A 21,095-nucleotide genomic window follows, 5' to 3' on the forward strand; every position below is an offset into this window, starting at 1 on the left:
ATAATAATAATAATAATAATAATAATAATAATGACAATAATAATAATAATAATAATAATAATAATAATAATAATAATAATAATAATAATAATTCTGTGGACCCCTTAACTGTCACCCCCCATTTTTTAAATAGGCATTAAAGTGCACTATCCAAACTTAAATTGCTGTAATTTATGAACACTTTGGAATATTACCATAAGGTTGGTCTCTTTTTAAAGAAGAAAATTAGCAGACTTTGGCAAAACATTTTTTTTCAAAAAAAAAAAAAAAAAAAAAAAAAAAACGAAATATCAAAAAGTTATAGAAATTTAAATGTACTGTAAATAAAATGTGCTATATTAATTTAATTGTTAATAAGCAATCAACAATTTATTTTCCTTTGCAATTGAATCCTGTCGAGCTATTTTTACATTTTTTCTGTCTTCTTTTGTTCTTTTATTATATGCTGTACCATGGTTTACACATTTTGAGGTCATTTTACTCATATTTGAAAGACCATTTATTGTGTTGTACCACATTACTGTATTAGAAAATCCAATAGCCTATTTTGTTATTTGTCACGTTGAGTCTCTCAATAGATCTTGCTTCATTTTATTCTTACTGATGATGCCAGAGTCTAATTATTTAGTGTTTGTGCATATAAAACAGAATGGGAGGCCAATGATGGGCTGTATTAAAAGATGCTGCGAGGCAGGAGTTAACGAGATCTATATCTCATTGTACCATGGCCAAACACACAATGCAAGAATATGTATGACAATGAGACAGATTCAGGGAGACAGCAGGAAATAGAATGTGAAGGAGGATGGAGAGAGAGGAAAACCTGAAAACTCAAGAATGACTTTAAAGAGCTGTTTTTTTTTTTTTTTTTTTTTTTTTTTTTTTTTTTTTTATTGTATTGAAAGGGTTATATTAAAAATGCAAAAATATATGGGTAAGTTATAGATTATAACTTACCTATATTAATAATAATAATAAAGTGTTTCTGATAATTATTTTCTTCAAATGACTGGAAAATTCAGGCATTCACGTACAGATCTACATTTATATCACTAATTGTATATTTATGGCAAAGGTGACAAATACACATTATTATGCATCTCAGAGCCTGCTGGCATTTGTAGACTTCTTGAGTTAAAACCTTGAGATGAAATTTTCTGGGCTATCAAGGGAAATTTAGTCTGTTTCCGATTAGTTGCAATCTGACATTGCAGATGATTTCATCTATTTATATTCATGATGCTGAAAGTATGGCAGAGCAAGAGAGGCAAATTGGAAGAGAAATGAAAATGAAAATGAATTCAGAATTCAGCAGCCTCCAATCTACAATCTTTTTTTTTTTTTTTTTTCTATTTTTTTTTTCTAAATAACAAAGGACACCTGGCATCATTCATGTGCAATCCCCAGACTTCTGGTGAATCTAGATTATCAAGGGAAATTTACACTGTTTCTGATCATTAATAGTTTAGTATGCAGATCATGTTATAATTACAGTCATTTCACTGAAGTTGATTAATTTTTCCAGAAGTGTCATAATTATATATGCAGGGATTTTAGTTCAGTATTTATTTATTTATTTGTGTATTTGTTTGTTTGCTTATTTATATGATTTTATTTTAGTTAAGGAACTATCTGTTAATTGCTCTGGAAAAAGTCAGCATTTGTTTGCATATTTTTTTTGTTTTTCGCGTATTTTATCTATCTATCTATCTATCTATCTATCTATCTATCTATCTATCTATCTATCTATCTATCTATCTATCTATCTATCTATCTATCTATCTATCTATCTACCTGTAACACTTTATAAACTTCACAATCATGGGAAGAAGGAGGCGGGAAATGGGTAGACAATCAAATAATGCTTTAATAATAAAATAAACACAAAACAACACGACAGCCACTCGCGGACGACTGTCACGCACAAACAAAAACCAAACACAAAATAAAGCCCAGGCCTGGTCCTCTATCGTCCTTCACTCTTGTCACTCCTGTTTTATATCCTTCCATCTCCTCCGTGAGACTCGAGACCGGTGAGTGGTGCAGGTGTCGCTCATTTCCTAATTACTCCACCGGCCTCGCTCCATTTCCACGGCTCTCGGCCCCGCCCCACTCGTCACACTACGTATGAATTTTTAATAACGCTGTTCTTAAAACAAATGCATTGCACTGTGGCTTCCAATATTTGCTGTGAGCTTTCTTTTGGATCCTGCATATTTTGGCAAATGCAGTAGGTAATTTAAGTAAATATCCAGTACATATACTACAGTACATACTACAATCTACATGCCTGTGAATGAATGCCTATTATTGCATTTAAAATATAAAGTTCAAATATAGGCCAATGCTACAATGGCAGCAAAGTACACATTATATTTCCCCAACATACTCTTCGTTACGACTGGCATAATTACAGAGTGGTTTCCATCAGCAGCTTCATCCCTAAAGTGAGGGCTGCCCCCATCAACAAACGCAGCCATGGGAAATGCAATTATCACCGAAATTGTGAAACGCACTGACACTCCATTTCTCTTGGGTGAAGAAAAAAAAAAGCCCAATTAGATTACATCTAATTATTCATACAGTAGCTGGTTGATGTCATTCTACTATTTCTGCTTATTCATTACTGGAATGGAAACTAAGATGAAACTGAATAAATAGAAATACTGTATAGAGGGATATAGCTCATTTTCTTTGAAATGCCAGTTATCTTTAGATCTTCCTCAGTGCATAGCAATTTATGCACATTTCGAAGAGACAAAGTTGGAGAAAATGAATTCATTATACAGTATGTATCCTTGCTGATATGGAAACTTCTTCTTTTCTTCTTTTCTTCTTCTCTTATTCTCTTCTTTTCTTCTTCTTCTTCTTCTTCTTCTTCTTCTTCTTCTTCTTCTTCTTCTTCTTTTTTGAGAAATATTAACTGTCATAAGAGTTTGACCTGTTTATGTCGATGTGATTCCCCTTAAATTACTAATTAGGTTTGGATGTGGGAAGCCAGGCCTGCAGTCCAAAAGAGATTTCCTTTCTGTATAAAGGAGCAGGTCTGAAACTAACATGTTTAGGATTATTTCACTAGTTCACGCTTACATATAATTAGCTGAGGTATGCTATGCGTATTTGGCGTGCTGTCCGGGGAAGGGCTCCGAGCTCAGGAATGGCCCGGACCTAGAGTACCCCCCCCCTTCCCCGTCTATTATAAAGTGAACTTGAAGTGAGGAGGGATGCTGATAAACCGTCAATGGATAGAGGTAAGTCAGCGATATTTATACTATGGGATTGATTACTTGATTATGGTCCACCTGTGTTGATTAGGCTAAGTATCTGGCGCGCTCCTCCCGAATCTTATTAATAATTACATTTATTTTCTTTAAAACCTTTTCCAGCAAGGATACAATTAGGTTATATTCATATGAGACCAGCCCTCTGGCATACCCTAAAGGTCCTGGAATATTTCTACACCTCTGCACTGACCTCCTGTAAAAATAAACTGAAAATGCATATTTAGGCCTAGGCCTAAAGCAGTTATTTTGACCTTTATCAAAGGCTTACACTTCAGTATGTTAATTTAACACTCTCCCTCTGACACTCTCTATAATTTCATGATCCAACACTGCAATGGCCTCTCTGTAAAGTACATTTGCACTTACTACAAATGCTTTTATCCAAAGTGACTTACAAATGATGAATACAACACATGATTTAACATAAAAAGTGCTAGCAATACAAAGTTTCAAGCTTAAAACATTGTCTTGAAAAATATAAGCTTGAAAATATATTCTTCCTTCACTTGATTTTTTTTCTACATATGCATTTATTTAAAAAAAACATTGTACACATATCCATGGTTTTTCATATGCAGGCAAAGTAATTAATTGCCTATGAGAAATAAGGGTTTGTATACATGGAAATTACATTGTTCATTGATATATATATATATATATATATATATATATATATATATATATATATATATATATATATATATATATATATATATATATATATATATATATATAGCAGAATCACTGTAGCTGGATATAAAAAAATTAAAAAAATAAAAAAATAACAGCACTGGGTGCCTGTAGATCACTCCTTTAGAAGATACTGTATGCGTGTTGCCAGCATTATCAGGTGGACAGGTGGAGATGCCTACAGAGACAGCTTTTTTTGTTATACCTCAGTGCTGTCAGGGCTCATTACTTTTACTTTTATAATATGACTGAGCTGCCAACACAATGCCAGACAGGATGATGGTGGTCCAATTCATGGCTGGAAGGGGGGAAATCTGTTAACAGAGCTTCAGAAGAGAGTCTGCCATTGGCAGGAAGGAGGTGCATCTGTGGGGAATATCCAGCTCCAGATGGTTTAGGATGTTAGGGAAGGGATGTCATCGCAATGGATGTCACTTTAGAAAGATTCAGCGGAAATGATGCCTGCTTGTGAAGATGACAAAGTGGAGTAGTTCTGGTATACAGGACAGTTTGAACTTTTAACTTTCATACAATTCAATCTATGGTTTAAGAAAGCATTTCTATGAAAGTCTACAGACATTATGTCCAGTAAACTTTATTAAAGGAATAGTTCACACAAAACCCATCCAGTTCATCAATTAATATATTGTGAAGTGAAAAGCTGCATGTTTGTAAGAAACACACCCAACATTAAGTTGTTTTAAGTTCAAACCACTGTTTCCAGCTAAAATGCAACCCTTCTGCCCATAATTTTGCTTTCTCCAGTGAAAAAGTAATCTTATCTGAATCAGGAGAGAAATATGCACACCATCTACAATCGATACACAGTCTAAAACAGCTTTAAATGGTGAAATTTGATGTGAGAAGACAACATGGGACTTTCTCACTTGAGGAAGTGGTATTATATTATAAATGCCAGCCAGATGACAAAATTTCTAAAAGGGGACAACTTGGATGTGAGGGACCAGAGTGATTTTCTGAGCCCTTTTCCTCACTCTGGATGTATACAGTTCTTGAAGGGTGGGCAAGGGAACACCAATGATCCTTTCAGCAGTCCGAACCATTCACTGTAGTCTTCTCATGTCTGATTTTGTAGCTGAACCAAACCAGACAGTTACTGCAGTGCACAGGACAGACTTAATGGCAGCTGAGAAGAACTGTTTCAGCAGCTCCTGTGGCAGGTTAAACTTCCTCAGCTGGTGAAGGAAGTACAACCTTTGTTGGGCCTAACTAACACTGGAGTCCATATGATCTTCCCACCCCTGGTCCTGAGAGATGGTGCTTTCCAGGAACCTGAATGACTCCACTGCTGCAACTGCCACCACAGTTCTGTCTATGATGATGAGTGGGTGGAATGCAGTACATTTTCTCCTGAAGTCCACTATCATCTCCACTGTTTTGAGCATGTTCAACTCCAGGTTGTTAAGACTGCATCAGACAGCCAGATGCTCAACCGCATCAGTGGCTCAGTGGTTCATGTAGGTTGTCTACAAACTGGAAGGTTGGTGGTTAAATCCCTGGCTCCACCTGACCAAGTGTCGAAGTGTCCTTGAGCAAAACACCTTACCCCAGCTGCTCCTGACGAGCTGGATGGCACCTTGAATGGTTGACACCACAGTCGGTGTATGAATGAGTGAGTGAAAGGGTGAATGTGAGGCAACTTGTAAAGCGCTTTGGATGGCCATGGGTCTGTTGAAAGCGCTATATAAATACAGTCCATTTACCATTTTAGTGTCGCCTGCAAACTTTAGGAGCTTGACAGAGGGGTCTTTAGAGGTGCAGTTGTTTGTGTACAGGGAGAAGAGCAGTGGGGAGAGAACACGGGTCCGGTAAGGGTCCAGTGATGTCCTTCAGATAAGCCAGAACTGGTTTTTAAAACGACTTCATGACAACCACGGGTCTGTAATTGTTAAGTACTGTTATCTTGGGTTTCATTGGAACTGGGGGGATTGTGGACCATTTGAAGCAGGAATGGACGTCACACAACTCCAGTGATCTGTTGAAGATCTGTGAAAAGATTGGGGCCAGCTGGTCAGCACAGGTTTTCAGACAGGTCGTTTTTAAGTTGTTGATTCATCTCAGCACATGGGGGATAGGTGTCTTGTAGTTTGCAATTGTCCTCAGACCTTTCCACACTGAAGTTGATTCATTGGAAGTGAACTGATTTTCCAGCTTTGTAGCGTAGGTCCTTTTAGCCACTCTAATCTCATTATTCAGTGTGTTCCTGGTGTGATTCTACAAGACCCTGTCCCTATTTCTGTATGTATTCTCTTTGGCCTGACAAAGATGTATGAGTTTTGCTGTAAACCATGGTTATCATTGTTGAATTTTAAATAAGTCCTGGTAGGAATGCATATATCCTCACAAAAATGTATATGTGATGTTACAGTCTCTGTGAGTTCATCCAGATAGGTGGTAACAGCTTCAAAAACACTCCAATCAGTGAGGTCGAAACAAGCTTTTAAAGCCCACCCTGTTTTGGTGGTTTAGTGGATTTAAGTTCTTGCCTGTAGGGAACCAGGCAGTGATCAGGCAGCCCCAAAGCTGCTTGTGGAACAGAGTGATATGCATTCTTTATTGTTATGTAACAGTGATCCAGTATATTACTGTCTCTGGAGGGACATCTAACATGCTGTCTGTATTTTGCAGTTTACAGGAAGATTTGCTTTATTAAAGTCCACAGGAATTATTTAAACAAAGTCTGGGTGTTGTTGTTCTGTCTTTGTGATCTGATCAGCAAGTTTCTGTAAAGCTGAGCTCGCCTTTGCTTGCGGAGGAATATAAACACTCAAAAGAATGAATGAGTGAAACTTACGCGGCTAATAGAACTTTCTGCAGTTAATGAAGAGTGCTTCTATATCAGGACAGTACATCTTCTTTAACACAGTTAGCGTTCATTGATGCAAAAGTTCATTAATGTTTTTTAAAATGTTTATTATTTAGTATGTATGTAAAACTGACATCTCAAAGACCCCATCAGATGTTTGTATACAGCAGATGCTTTCCACATTTAGTGATCTTTAACAGACATCTTGCAGACATATGCATGCTATCTGGATATGCAGTAGTAATATTAAGTAGTAGTAATAAAATTCATATTGTTATGCAAACAGCTCATGTCCGCAACAGCTTGGTTGTTTAGCCATTGTTTTTTTTGTTTTTTTTTTTTGTTTTTTTCTGAACAAAGCCGACTGTGCTTTTTAAAGCTAGTGTTATGATTATTTATTAAAATTAAAAATGTACCTTAAACAAAGAGACCTTTACAATCTGTATGTCTTCCACTTTTGTGTTTACCCTGCTGGTGGTTTTCATGACCATGCTGTGCATAAACACTCAGCAGAAAGTGTCCCTGTGTTGTCCGCACTGTATGATAATGCCATTACTCTTATTTTATAATTACTAAAAACTATTTATAATCTGATAAACACAATCCTGAATATTGCCTTTAATGCAGTATATAATTTAACTGCAATTTGCATACTATCTGTCCTAAATGGTATTCAAAATTAGATATTAGTATGTCTCAAATTGTAGTATGTTGAAATGAGTGTGCCTATACCCAGATGGTTTACTGCTTCCTGTAGAAATTTGAAGTACAGATCCATGCATACTCTAATGGCACAACACATTAAACAATGGACAAGGATTCAATTAGAACAACAAATATGGATGAAAAGTAAAAAAAAAAAAAAAAAAAAAAAAAAAAAAAAAAAAATACAAACATGATGGACATGCAAGACCGACGGACAGGGCAGAGAAAGGATGACATTTATTTAATGTTATCCACATTATATTTCATATGCAGCAACACTGTGAACTTTATTATGGCAAGTTTGGTCATTAACTTTCATGCAAACAAACGAGTAGAGTATGATAGACCCTCGGCCGGCAGATCATGCACTGTGCCTCTTCATTTTTCACCAATAGGAAAATAAATTTAACTAAGTATGGATAATTTTAACTTTGACAAGACGATTGACAATGCGTCATAAATGGTGACAAGACGTATGTAACTAAGTGACAGAGCGTCCGTTACAGATGCAGTTATTACAAAGTAGTACATCCCAAAGCTTGCCTACTATTCTGCTACATACTCAGAAGTATGTACTTTTTCTTCACAAAAAGAGTACATATTTCAAGGGCAACTTGACCTGCTCTCAAACACTGTAGCTAGTTCACTTGATTAACATCATGCTGAGAAGACCCTGTGAACCAAACTTTGGAACAAAACTCTTAATTTGTTTTGTTTTCATTTCCGAATGTTGAGAATGCAAATAATTGGTGGTTCAAAATAATTTTCCACTATGACACAGTTATACAATCCTAATCTTTTTTTTATTTTCCTGTGCACTCAATTGCTGTAGCGCGCAGCTCCACTATGCTAGTGTTTAGCTTAGCACCATTAATTCCTTAGGATCCGAAACAGGGATGAATTTAGAAGGCACCTTTCACTTCCATGTTTTCCCTATATAAAGATGGTAACATGAGTAGTTATACGAGTAACTATGGTGACACAAAATAAACAGTGGCAATTTCCTAAATAGATAAAAATGCTAACTATAATGTATGGCAAAAGAGCACTTTGCAGCACTTTGACCTTGGCGCAGTAATATCATCATTTTCAGGAGTGATGCGTTTACTGCGCTGAGGTCGAAGTGCTGCAAAGTGCTCTTCCACCATACATTATAATTATCATTATAGTAATCACAAAAGACTGGGCCATCTGATCATTGAGAGCAGATTATTTTGGTTCCATTTTCACTTAAAATTGTTTATAAAAAAGTACATGTTTTTATTTCATCATGCATTAGGCTGCATAAAAAAAAAAAAATAAAAAAAAAAATAACAGTAAAAGGTGTGTTAGAATAACAATTTAAAATAGCTGTTTCTTTTAATATCTAGAAACTTTTCAGAATCAGAAAGACCTTTATTGCCAAGTATGCTTACGCATAAAGTGAATTTGTTTCACTGACATGGGCTTCCAGTACACAGAGACAACAACAACACACAGACAAAAGAAATGCAATAAAATAAATAAATTGCGCGTAGATCCTTTTAGCCACTCTAATCTCATTATTCAGTGTGTTCCTGGCGTGATTCTACAAGACTCTGTCCCTATATCTGTATGTATTCTCTTTGGCCTGACAAAGATGTATGAGTTTTGCTGTAAACCATGGTTATCATTGTTGAATTTTAAATAAGTCCTGGTAGGAATGCATATATCCTCACAAAAAATGTATATGTGATGTTACAGTCTCTGTGAGTTCGTCCAGATAGGTGGTAACAGCTTCAAAAACACTCCAATCAGTGAGGTCGAAAAAGGGTTTTAAAGCCCACCCTGTTTTGGTGGTTTAGCAGATTTAAGTTCTTGCCTGTAGGGAACCAGGCAGTGATCAGGCAGCCCCAAAGCTGCTTGTGGAACAGAGTGATATGCATTCTTTATTGTTATGTAACAGTGATCCAGTATATTACTGTCTCTGGAGGGACATCTAACATTCTGTCTTTATTTTGCAGTTTACAGGAAGATTTGCTTTATTAAAGTCCACAGGAATGATTTAAACAGGGTCTGGATGTTGTTTTTCTGTCTTTGTGCTCTGGTCAGCAAGTTTCTGTAAAACTGAGCTCACTTGTGCTTGCGGAGGAATATAAACACTCACAAGAATGAACGAGTGAAACCCCCGCAGCTAATAGAACTTCCTGTAGTTAATGAAGAGTGCTTCTATATCAGGACAGTACATTTTCTTTAACACAGTTACATCTGTACACCAGCGTTCATTGATGCAAAAGCATTTCCCGCCACCGTGCGACTTCTCTGTTGATTCTGCGTCGCAACCTGCTCTAAACAGCTGAAAGCTGGGGAGATGAAGCGCACTGTCCAGAATGGCTGGTTTCCGTGAAACACAGTGCAGCAGAGTGAGAGAAATCTTTATTTGTCCAGGAGAGCAAAATAAGTTTGTCCGATTTGTAGGGTAGTGAGTGACAGTAGGCAATGGCGTGCAAAATCCACGCTTTCTGAGCTCGACGAGTGCGCCGTCTCTCTTCCCCCGTCCTGAAGCGATTGATCAGCGCAGCTGCTCCACCGACTACAACGTTCAGTAAAATGTCTGAATAATTAAAATCCGGTAGAATATTTTGTGGTGTGCCGAATGTTCAGCAGTTCATCCCTGGTGAAACTGATCGTGTTTGATAAACAAAAACAGAAGAAAAATAAAACCAGTACAATCAATGGAGAGCCAAAAACTGAAGCAGCCGTGTGTGTCGCCATCACAAGTGTGTTCAGCATTATTACTCCAGTTTTCAGTGTCTCAATATCTTTCAGAAATCCTTCTAATATGCCGATTTACTGATCAGGAAACAATTCTGATTAGTATTATGTTGAAGAGAGTTGTGCTGTTTTTGTTTTATTTTGTTTTGTTTGTGGAATAAGAATTATTATTATTATTATTATTATTATTATTATTATTATTATTATTATTATTATTATTATGTTTTTTTTGTTTGTTGTTGTTTTATGGATATATAGTCCAATAATATAAGCAACTTGGTTTAAAATGCATTTTAAATCTTTACTAAACATCAGCTTCTATCAAGTCTGGAGGCTAATATTGTCTGGGAAGTAACTTCAATAATACATCTTGCCCGCAAGTGTTACCTCAGCTGCCCTAGGCCACTTCACAATTACTCATGCATCGGATCAGAGAGCATTGTCCTTGGACATGGTGTCAGTTTCTGCCTCTGTTTCTCCACCTGGTATCACTAGTCCATGACAGGTCACCCCTTGTCTCTAAAGATTGGCATAAAGTATGCAGGATCCACAATATGCCACCTCATGGCTTTGAGTTTTATTTAGCCTGCATGATGGCCAGTCCTTCAGCACTCCACTGACTCCACAGCTGTTGCTTATTGGTGCCCATCTGTTAAGGGTATTGTGTGCGCTGTTTGCTGATCCCAGATTCATTACAAGCATCCTGCATCCTCCCTTATACACTATGTTTTATATTTATTTATTTTATTATATTTTATTTTTAACGAATGTGGAGTCTAACATCCAATCTGCCTGTATATGCCAGTGTACATGCCAGTCGACAAGGAGGAGGAAGACGGTGGACGCTCAACTTCCGAAAAGTCCTTTCAACTTATATATATATTTTTATATATATATATATATATATAAAGGAATGTACAAAGGTTATATGTGGTTACATTTTATATTTATATGTTACATTTAATAATAATAATAATAATAATAATAATAATAATAATAATAATAATAATAATAATAATAATAATAATAATGGTTTTCAAACAAATATGAAGCATCACATATGTTTTTCAAAAGAAAATAATAAGAAATGTGTCTTGTTTCTTAAATATTAGAATTATTTCGGAAGGATCGTGTAACCAGTGTTGGGAAAAGTTACCTTTACAAGTAATGGATTACAATATTGTGTTACTCCCTAAAAAAGTAACTAATTAATGTTACTTAGTTACTTTTTTATGAGAAGTGATGTGTTAAATTAATTTTGCATTACTTTTGTGTTACTTTTTTAAATATGAGCAGGGCTTGATAATATAATATAATATATTTTAATATATTAAATGTTATTTAACATTTTTAATCATTGCAGGTTTGCATCATATTCTGAGTTTGCATTTTACTGTAGATTATTATTATTACTATTATTATTATTATTATTATTATTATTATTTATTTTATTTTTATTTTTTTTTGCGAGTGGGATGAATTAATGCACATTCACACAGCTCACACAACACCTTTGCACTTCTGATTTCTCCCAATATGGGGACAGGAGACTTGACAGAAGAAAAGTAATCTCATTATGTAGCTAGCGTAACTTGCAATGTGTTACCCCCAACAATGCATGTAACACTGAAGACTGTAAGAGTAATGGCTGCAGAACATTCAGCTTTGTCATCACAGGAATAAATTACGTTTTAAAATATATTACAATAGAAAACAGCTATTTTAAATTGTATCAATATTTCACAATAGTTATATTTTTTTACCAAATAAATCAAACCTTGGTGAGAAGAGAAGACATCTTTCAAAAACATATATGAGATTTTATTTGCACAGCATCATTCCAGCAGCGTTTGATCAGCTGTTTACTGTCACAGCAAACACAATTCTATAATGTTATTAGCCTGTGAAGAAAACATGGAAGAGACATTTGTCTCAAAGATTGGTAATCACATCCTTGTCTAGTCTGCAAATAGTATTAATGCATTTCAAGTGATTTGTTCAGTGTGATGTGTAAACATGGGTAGGTTAATGTATTTACTGACTGAGTTTCTTCATGGTAAGTTGACAGGTGATTACTTGATGATATATGAACAGTCTTTCAAACACTAGAAAATTTCAACTTTATTGAGGTAAACACATTAAGATATGCTACGGTCCATAATCACAATGCACAACATAACAGCAGAGTTGTTCTTTCACAATGCAGCTCAAACACAAGCATGACATGTCCTTGTCAATCTACTTTAATTTCTTTATTTATTCTCATTTGCCCTTTTTTTTATTTGGACAGAAGTGTATTCTGCCTCTGTCTCTTTATCTGTACTTCTCAAGCATTTATTATTATTATTATTATTATTATTATTATTATTATTATTATTATTATTATACGAGTTTAAATGGGTGAGCTAATATATATATATATATATATATATATATATATATATATATATATATATATATATATATATATATATATATATATATATATAGGACCATTCTGGACCATGCAAGTAAATGAAGGCAGAAATTAAATTTTTGTATAACTTTAATATTTTCTACATTTTATCATTATTACTATGAAAAGATAAAATTATTTATTTAATGAAATTATACTCTAAGTAATAAACTAAAACTGCCAGTAGGTTGTGGTAAATGTCTTAACGATTAAGTTATCGAGTCACTTATTCATTCGATTTGATTTGTTCAAATGACTGATTCATTCAGGAGTGAAGCAATTGGTTCTTCATGAATGGTTCATTGAATCATTAGGCTTGTTCGACTTGAAGCAGGTCACCATCAGACCGATTGGTGTGTGACATCAAAGTACCGCATTTAGCACTACTTTTTTTTTTTCTAAACTTCTCTGCACCACATTGATAGTGATGACTCTTAATTTTCAGGCATTAACACACGTGACTGACACACTGAAATTACATTTTTATTACCAAGCATTATTGTCTAAAACCTGACTTGGGGCCGCCTGGTGGCCACGGGGCCCTTTTGCAACCACTTAAATTGCTTATTTGGTAGGGCCAACACTGAGTACAGTCATCAGTCATTAATACATTTGTAAAGGACATATAAAGAAAACTTTGAAAAACAGCAGATGTGAAACAGGGATGGTGCATTATTTTTAGCCTCAATTTCTGGGCATCGACTTGGGCTTTAAAAAATATGGTTCACCATCTGCCTTTAATCAAACTCGAGACCTCCTCTGAAACACCTTGCCCCGACGGTTTTTATTAAACATATACTGCGCTGCGTCCCAGAGTGGTTTACAGTAGAGGTAATGAGGGCAATCTGCTTCAGTGACGCACACATCATATCATCACTTGACAGAAAGTGACCCTGCTGTGCCTACAGCTGCTCAGAGCGATGTGGACGTTTCTGTTTCAGAACTGTGCGAGTAATTAAATTACACCGCAATTATCACCAGTGAAATTCATGATATTACCGACTGAGATATTCATAGTAGCCAATATCAGTGTTAAATGTTTAATTTACTCTTTTGGTCTCGAAAAACATATTTGGGTTCAATACATCTTCTTCTCTGCTGACAGCATCTTTAGAAGAATGTCAAACGTATCCTGTGCCATCAAAGTATGTATTTGTTAATTTAAGCAGTAAGTGCAGTTAAAGTAAGGCACTTACAATAGGTGTAAACAATGCCTGGTTATAAAGGCAGTATTTGGCACAGACATGATACATATGGTGAGTGGGGTATTGAACCATGCATTTATTTATTTGTTTTACTTCATGATCACACTAGCGAAGCTGTATCTGCTTCTCAATTTGTTTCTTTGCCAATTATGTTTAACAATTACTGTATTTGTCAAAGATGGCTTACAGCAGTGTATCATGCTAAACACAATGGGCCTCATTTACGAAACTAATGCATGAAAGAAAATTGGGTGTATGATTGTTTCAAAGCAAAACTTGGAACTTATCAATATGGACGTCAGCGGTGGTTGCTTAGCTTATTAGTCGATCGTTAGTCGATCGTTTTTTTTTTTTTTTTTTTTTTTTTTTTTATATGCGCAAATAGCACACCATGAGGATTAAATCGTTGCATCATATACCCGCAGCTCTTCTGTGAATGTAAATAGAATCAACAACAAAATATATAATACGCTATTATATAATAATAAAAAAATAAAAATGTGCCACAAGGGTATGCTCAGTTTTGTGACACACTTAATGTATTGTATTTCGTTTTTTCTTATTTCTTATTTTACCTTTATTTTGATTTAATCCATCTGATCGCAAAGGTGCCTCACGCACACACAAACATTGAAAAACATTAAACATTAAAAGTTGCACAGTTTCTTTTAAAAGGTCTTCTGTAAAATCAGCGTGCAGCACCAAAACAAACATTTTTGATATAACCACGAACAGACAGCAGCCTAATGATAACCCCTTTCATACTCTTTCAAATATTGTGACAAACACCATATTTAAAAGATAGAATTTGAAATAAACTCTAAGATATGCGTGTTTTATTTACAAAATGTTATTGGTGCAATGAGAAAAAAAATAAAAAAATAAAAAACCCGGCCTATATTATTCCATAAAAAATATAAGCTATAAACATTCTAAAATATATGTTTACCTTTTAGGCAAATTAGAACAGTGATGTCTCAAAACACATGTATAGTCCGTATATCATATTTTCTGTATAACATATATGTATTAATATATACATATAAAATAAAACACAATTAAGCTTTTAGAAACTCTATTAAAAACAGAATTAGCTTGAGCCGTTACACATACAGTTAGCCCATGCATGTGTTGAAGTTGAGTAGCAAAAATGTCAACAGAGATCTCACAAAAGCTAAAGAGAATAAATACCGTAGTACTTTAGAAAGGCTAAGGCTATATGAAGATTTCCAAGACATTGGAAGTTCCTAGAGACACAGCTCTCAGCCTTATTCCTTAGCTTAAAGTGTGTTTTACCAGAAAATATTTGAGGTTGTGAAAGAAAAAGCACAATATAATAAAATGTTTAATCAGAGCAACTGAGAAAAATCTGCAATGTTAAGCCAAAGACTTGCAAGATGACCCGATGAAAGGAGGAAAACCATTTCAAAGCAGTGTGTAAGAAGATCACTAGACAAGTATTGCCTTTACATTTAATCATTTAGCTGATGCTTTTATCCAAAGCAACTTACCATTGCTGTATATGCCAGAGGTCACACACCTCTGGAGCAACTAGGGGTTATGTGTCTTGCTCAGAGACACATTGGTGTCTCACAGTGGATTCGAACCTGGGTCGCTCATACCAAAGGCATGTGTCCTGTCCACTGTGCCAACACCACCCTTTATGTTGAAACGTCTTGTAAAATACCACTCTTGATCAAGAAGAACAAAGGACAACTTGAACTTGATAAAATACATTTGTGTAGACTTGTAAAGCTCTGGAGGAATGTTATATGGAGTGATGTGACCAAACTGGAAATTTTTGGACCCATGGATCAGCGGTATGTCTGCTGCAAAAAAGGCAAAGCTCATAAGCAGAAGAACACCATCTCCATCCTCAAACTTGGAGGTGGATCAGTCCTGTTATGGGGTTTCTTTACTGTGGAAGGAAGTGGAAATCATGACTGTATGAAGGACATCATGGATTCTTTAAAGTGTCAGGCCATTTTGACAAGAATCGTGATGCCTTTGGTACAAAAACTGAAGCTGATGATCAATGGACTTTCCTGCAGGCCAGTCATACCAAAGTACACATCCAAATCTACAACTGCTTGGTTCAAGGATCATATATATATATATATATATATATATATATATAACTATTTATTTTTCATCCTTGTTCTGTTCTGAATACTGTTTAATTAATTAATTAATTTTGTTTTATTTTTTGATTATTACTATTATTATTATTTTTTGTTTGTTTATTTTAAGTTTTGACACGTAATTAAATAATATTAATTCACAACATTGGTTCAAATACTGTTCAAATACTGTCAGATGCTGCAGGTTTCTCCGTATAGACCGCAGAAAGCAAGGGAACTTACTATTTTGAAACAGAGTGTCTAAGAGCTAGAGATGACAAGAGTTTCTCTTTCTTGATTTCTAATATCTGCATCTCAAAGCACACTGTGGAGAAGAAAGTACACAGTCAGCTTTTTCTGAGCCTATTTGAAACTTAAAACAATAGCATCTGCTCTGCGGGTGCATTCCATTGATCACTTCTGGCAAGGTCTTTAGCCGCTATCCGTTTAATGATTACAAACAATGTTGCTACAAAAACTTTTTTTTCACATGATATGCTATAAAATCTGATTGACTCTCTGAGGCGTGTTAATAAATAGTGTAATTCTAGCCGTAATATGTGACAATGACAGTATTCAGTGTCTGTGCTTTATGTGTATGACAAATTGAAAGACATATTCTTGGCAGATTTTTGCATCTATTTCTAGATTAAAAAGTAGTGGAGCATGAATATCCATTATATTCGTACATTAAAAAGGCTAGATAAGCTAAATCTTCACTGGTCCAAAGTATTACTAGCTCATGTTATTCTCATGAATGTGTGTAATGTCATCCAGTAATAGTGAAAATGTACCTAACCAGAACAGGAGAGTATTTAGATATTAAATATGTCATAAGAGGTGTGTGGAAAACAAGCCTGATTCATTGTAATACTCATTAGCTGCAGTTTATTTACCTTTTTCCTTCTTCTTTACTTTTCTTTCTCTAGGATTTAATTTGGGGACAGAAGTCAAGTCCTTTTAAGCTTCTTAAGTCAGCTTGGTGGCCATCTTGGTAATGACTCATGCTTATATACAGTATACAGCAAGTCGCAGTGCCTCAGTTGTAACTGAAAGGTTGAACATAATTACCGGCAACCATCATGTTTTATCAGATGTGAAAATCTACGATATTTTCATTTTATCGGGATTTGTTCAAACATTAATAACATAAAACTTTTATAATGGCCCATAAATGCATATGTGATTTACAAAGTCTGCAGTAGTTTAATGGAACCAAATGTTTCCTCGGGCCTAATGGTTTATTTAGTGATTAGCTCCCATTTACATACATATAGTGTATGTGAGATAAAGTATAAACCCTGAAAGGGTACCAGCACTCATTTAGCAGCAGCAGACATGAGAACAAGCCTATGTGCACTTTCTTTTCCTTGTTTATGGACATGATGCCAGTTTGTACTCAATAGCTTTTATTGTATTATATATAATCATCCTTTAAAATAATGATATTTTAGTCTTTTAAATGCTATTTTTGCATGTATTTAAAAAAAATATATTTAACAACATTTCAATTATTTATGTATTTATTTATTTTTTAGTTTTATTTCAATTCATGAAAATAGTTTTTATACATGGGGCCATTTTATACATCTATACAAGAGCTCAACGCGCTGCAAATAGAAAAATCACCTGCAAAAAAAAAAAAAAAAAAAAAACAAAAAAAAAATATATATATATATATATATATATATATATATATAACTTTTTTCTCGATTTTCTGGTACTTGTTCTATGTGCATGTGTTTTTTGAAGTTGCAGAGCGTTGAGGTCTCTCGGCCACTGTATTTAATGGTATTAGTTTGATTCACTGTAGCCATATTTGTCTACTACAAATAAAACTCTCTTCAACTTGTACTACACAATCATAGATTATGTGAGTTAATGTCAAATACAAAGCTCCATTGTTACAACCTACTGGGGTAAGTTGTACCTAGCTGGGGATAGATGTAACAGTAAGTTGTAATTTGGTTAAACAATATCCACACTGATTATACAAGATCTTTATTGAAGAAAAAAAATAATAATAACAATTTAAACTAACAAAAATAATCTGGAACTGTAAACTCAAGACTATAACAAATTGCTGTGTGTTTGTGTGTGTGTGTGAGAGAGAGAGAGAGAGAGAGAGAGAGAGAGAGAGAGAGAGAGAGAGAGTGAGAGAGAGAGAGAGAGAGAGAGAGAGAGAACCAGAGCACCTTGACCAGAGAAACCCAACAGGTTAGATAGAGCTGACTTTTTCCTTTTTAAAGCTTTAAAATGTTCTACTTCTCTTGTTGAGTCTGCCAAATCTTGCAGCTTTACTATTTCACTCTCCAATGCTTTCATAGATCTAGTCATGTCTCTTGTGACATTAAGAGTATATTGTAGGCACAGCTGTTTTATTTTGACCTTCCCTATGTCCCACCACTGTTGTAATGAAGTGTACTCAGATTTTTCTTTTGTGTAACCACTCCAGAAATACTTAAAAGTATCTTTAAAAGCATGATCAGAAAGCAAGCATACATTAAAATGCCAATAGGCACTTTTACATTTAACATCCTTAACAAAGATATCAACTTGTACGAGACAATGATCTGAAATGCCAACTGGGTGTATTGAACACCCTTTTAGTACATTACTCTGATGTTTGAAACAGTAGACTCTATCAAGCCTAGCCAAAGACAAAAAATTATCTTTAACATGAGACCAAGTATACTGCCGCTGAGTGGTGTGAAAAAACCTCCAAACATCACATAAATCATTCATCTCAATTACTTTTACAAGACAATTCTTACTGGCTCCATGTGGTTCTGGGTGGTTTCTGTCTAGAGCTGCGTTCTCAGTGCAGTTAAAATCACCACCCAGGAACATGTATCCATCAGCACTACATTTGCTCATTACATCATTGAGAGTGTTTAAAAAGACCACTCTTTCTGGGCCTACAGTAGGAGCATAAACATTTATGAAGGTCATTTTTACACATTCAAACACAGCTTGTATTTTTAACAAGCAACCTGGAATTATTTCCTCAGTAACACAAGAGATGGGTAAAAAATCTTTAGAAAACAAGATACCCACTCCACCACTATTACTACACTTATGACTGAGAAAAACTTCCCCATCCCAATCTTTCTTCCAGGCAGTTTCATTTTCAGCTGTGCTATGCGTTTCTTGTAAAAAAATTACATTCAGTTTTTTTAACTTTAAACAAACTGATGAGGGAAACTCTCTTCACATCCTCTCTCGCACCATTAACGTTTAAATAACCCAACTTTATGTCACACATAGAAAATGTTAAGTTGTATTTAAACAGAACAGAGAGGTTAACACAAACAAAGAAAAAGAAAAACAAAAGGCACTTAACCATCATTAGCTAATTGTGCTCTCGCTTTTATCATTAATTTTTTTAAACGAAAAATTTCCTGGTCTGTAAAGGTCAGTTGGCCTGAGTTTTCTTTATTTTTCATGAAAAACTTGACTGAGTCAATGAACAACTTTAAATCTGGAAAAAACTCATCAATTTTAACTGATCTCAAACCTTTGGTTCTTTGTAAAAAAGACTGAATTTTAGTGAAAGGGTAAGCACTCTCCACGTTCATCTGTGTGTCTCCACTAACATCACTTTCAGACTCTTGTGTGCTCATCAACACATCATCTGACTGAGAAGAAATGCTCATTGGATTCGTTTTTGATACTTTTGTAACTTGTTCAGTGTTTGATTTATTTTCTGGATTTTTTTCTCTTGGTTGACAGTTTTGAAATTTCAGCATCCAACAAAGCATCTTCTTCATTAAACAACACTGACTCAGCTACTCTAGTCGCGGTTTGACTAACATTTTGATCCTCTTTTAAAACATCTTGTGCGTTTTGATCACTCGCTACACTTTCTGTCTGCTCATTCTCCTGATCGCTATCATCTCCGTTTTCTTCCTGGACCGTTCTCTGCGGTTCGACGGGTAAAGAAGTTTCGCTTTCGGCCCGTACGGGCGGCAGATCCGCTACAGCCCGCATCGCACCTGCTCTCTCTGGGCACGAGCGAATCACGTGACCAACAATTCCGCACCCAAAGCATTTCATCGTCTCTGATGTTACATGAACGGTGTAATCAAAGTCATCAACCTTAAACTTAAACACTAAGTTTAACTCTTCATCGCTCTTTTTAAGAATCATGTGCACATGTCTCCTAAAAGACACAACGTGTTTAAGATGAGGAGATTTACAGCTGATAGGGATCATCTTTATCGGAGTCACTAGTTTTCCGTGTCTCCCTAGTTCTTTTTCCAAAAGTTCATTTTTCATAAACGGAGGTACATTCGAAATGATGACTTTTTTGGCAGGGTTCACTAGAGACAAAACTGGTGTGTATGTATCTTGAATCACAACTCCACTTTCAAGTATCTGATTTACTTTGTCCACACTGTCTAAAAAAATCACCTATTCATCCTAGAAGCCGATTTAATACTGTCATATCCGACAATCTCACCCACCGCTAGACTACAATCTTCAACCGAACACCCGTTAGGCGGAGAAAGTTTGATAGCGTGTCGGCGCGTGAGCTTGTGCAAACTACTGTGTTCACCTGCAGCAGCCATGCTGACCAGCCACGCCGGCAGCCGCCGCCTCCACCAAACAAAACAAACACAAACGATCCCCAATAAACACTGTCCCTCTAAAAAACTTCTCAAAGCATCAACAGAGTGAAAAAAAAAAGAGAATTAGAAAACTCACATTCAGCACGCTCTCAGCAGCAATCACCGCAATCACTCCCAACACGCACCCACACCCTCGCGCAACAGTCACACCGGAAAGTGAGAAAGGGAGAGGGAGAGAGAGAGAGAGAGAGAGTAAGTTTCATTTAAAGTTTTTCATTTTAACACTATATCAAACTTCTGTGTGTGTGTGTTTGTGTATAGTATATTCATTTCGTAACTTTAAACTTAAATAAAAATGCCACCGTTTGGAGCGTGGCGCCACTATGTTAGCGTTAAGCTTAGCACCATTCATTCCTTAGGCTCAAAACAGGGGTGAATTTAGAAGCTACCGTAATTTTGAAGCCACAGTAATATCATCACTTCTGTTGACCTAGAGTTTCTAAAG

Source organism: Carassius gibelio, chromosome A1 (genome assembly GCF_023724105.1).
Source record: "Carassius gibelio isolate Cgi1373 ecotype wild population from Czech Republic chromosome A1, carGib1.2-hapl.c, whole genome shotgun sequence".
Taxonomy (NCBI): Eukaryota; Metazoa; Chordata; class Actinopteri; order Cypriniformes; family Cyprinidae; genus Carassius; species Carassius gibelio.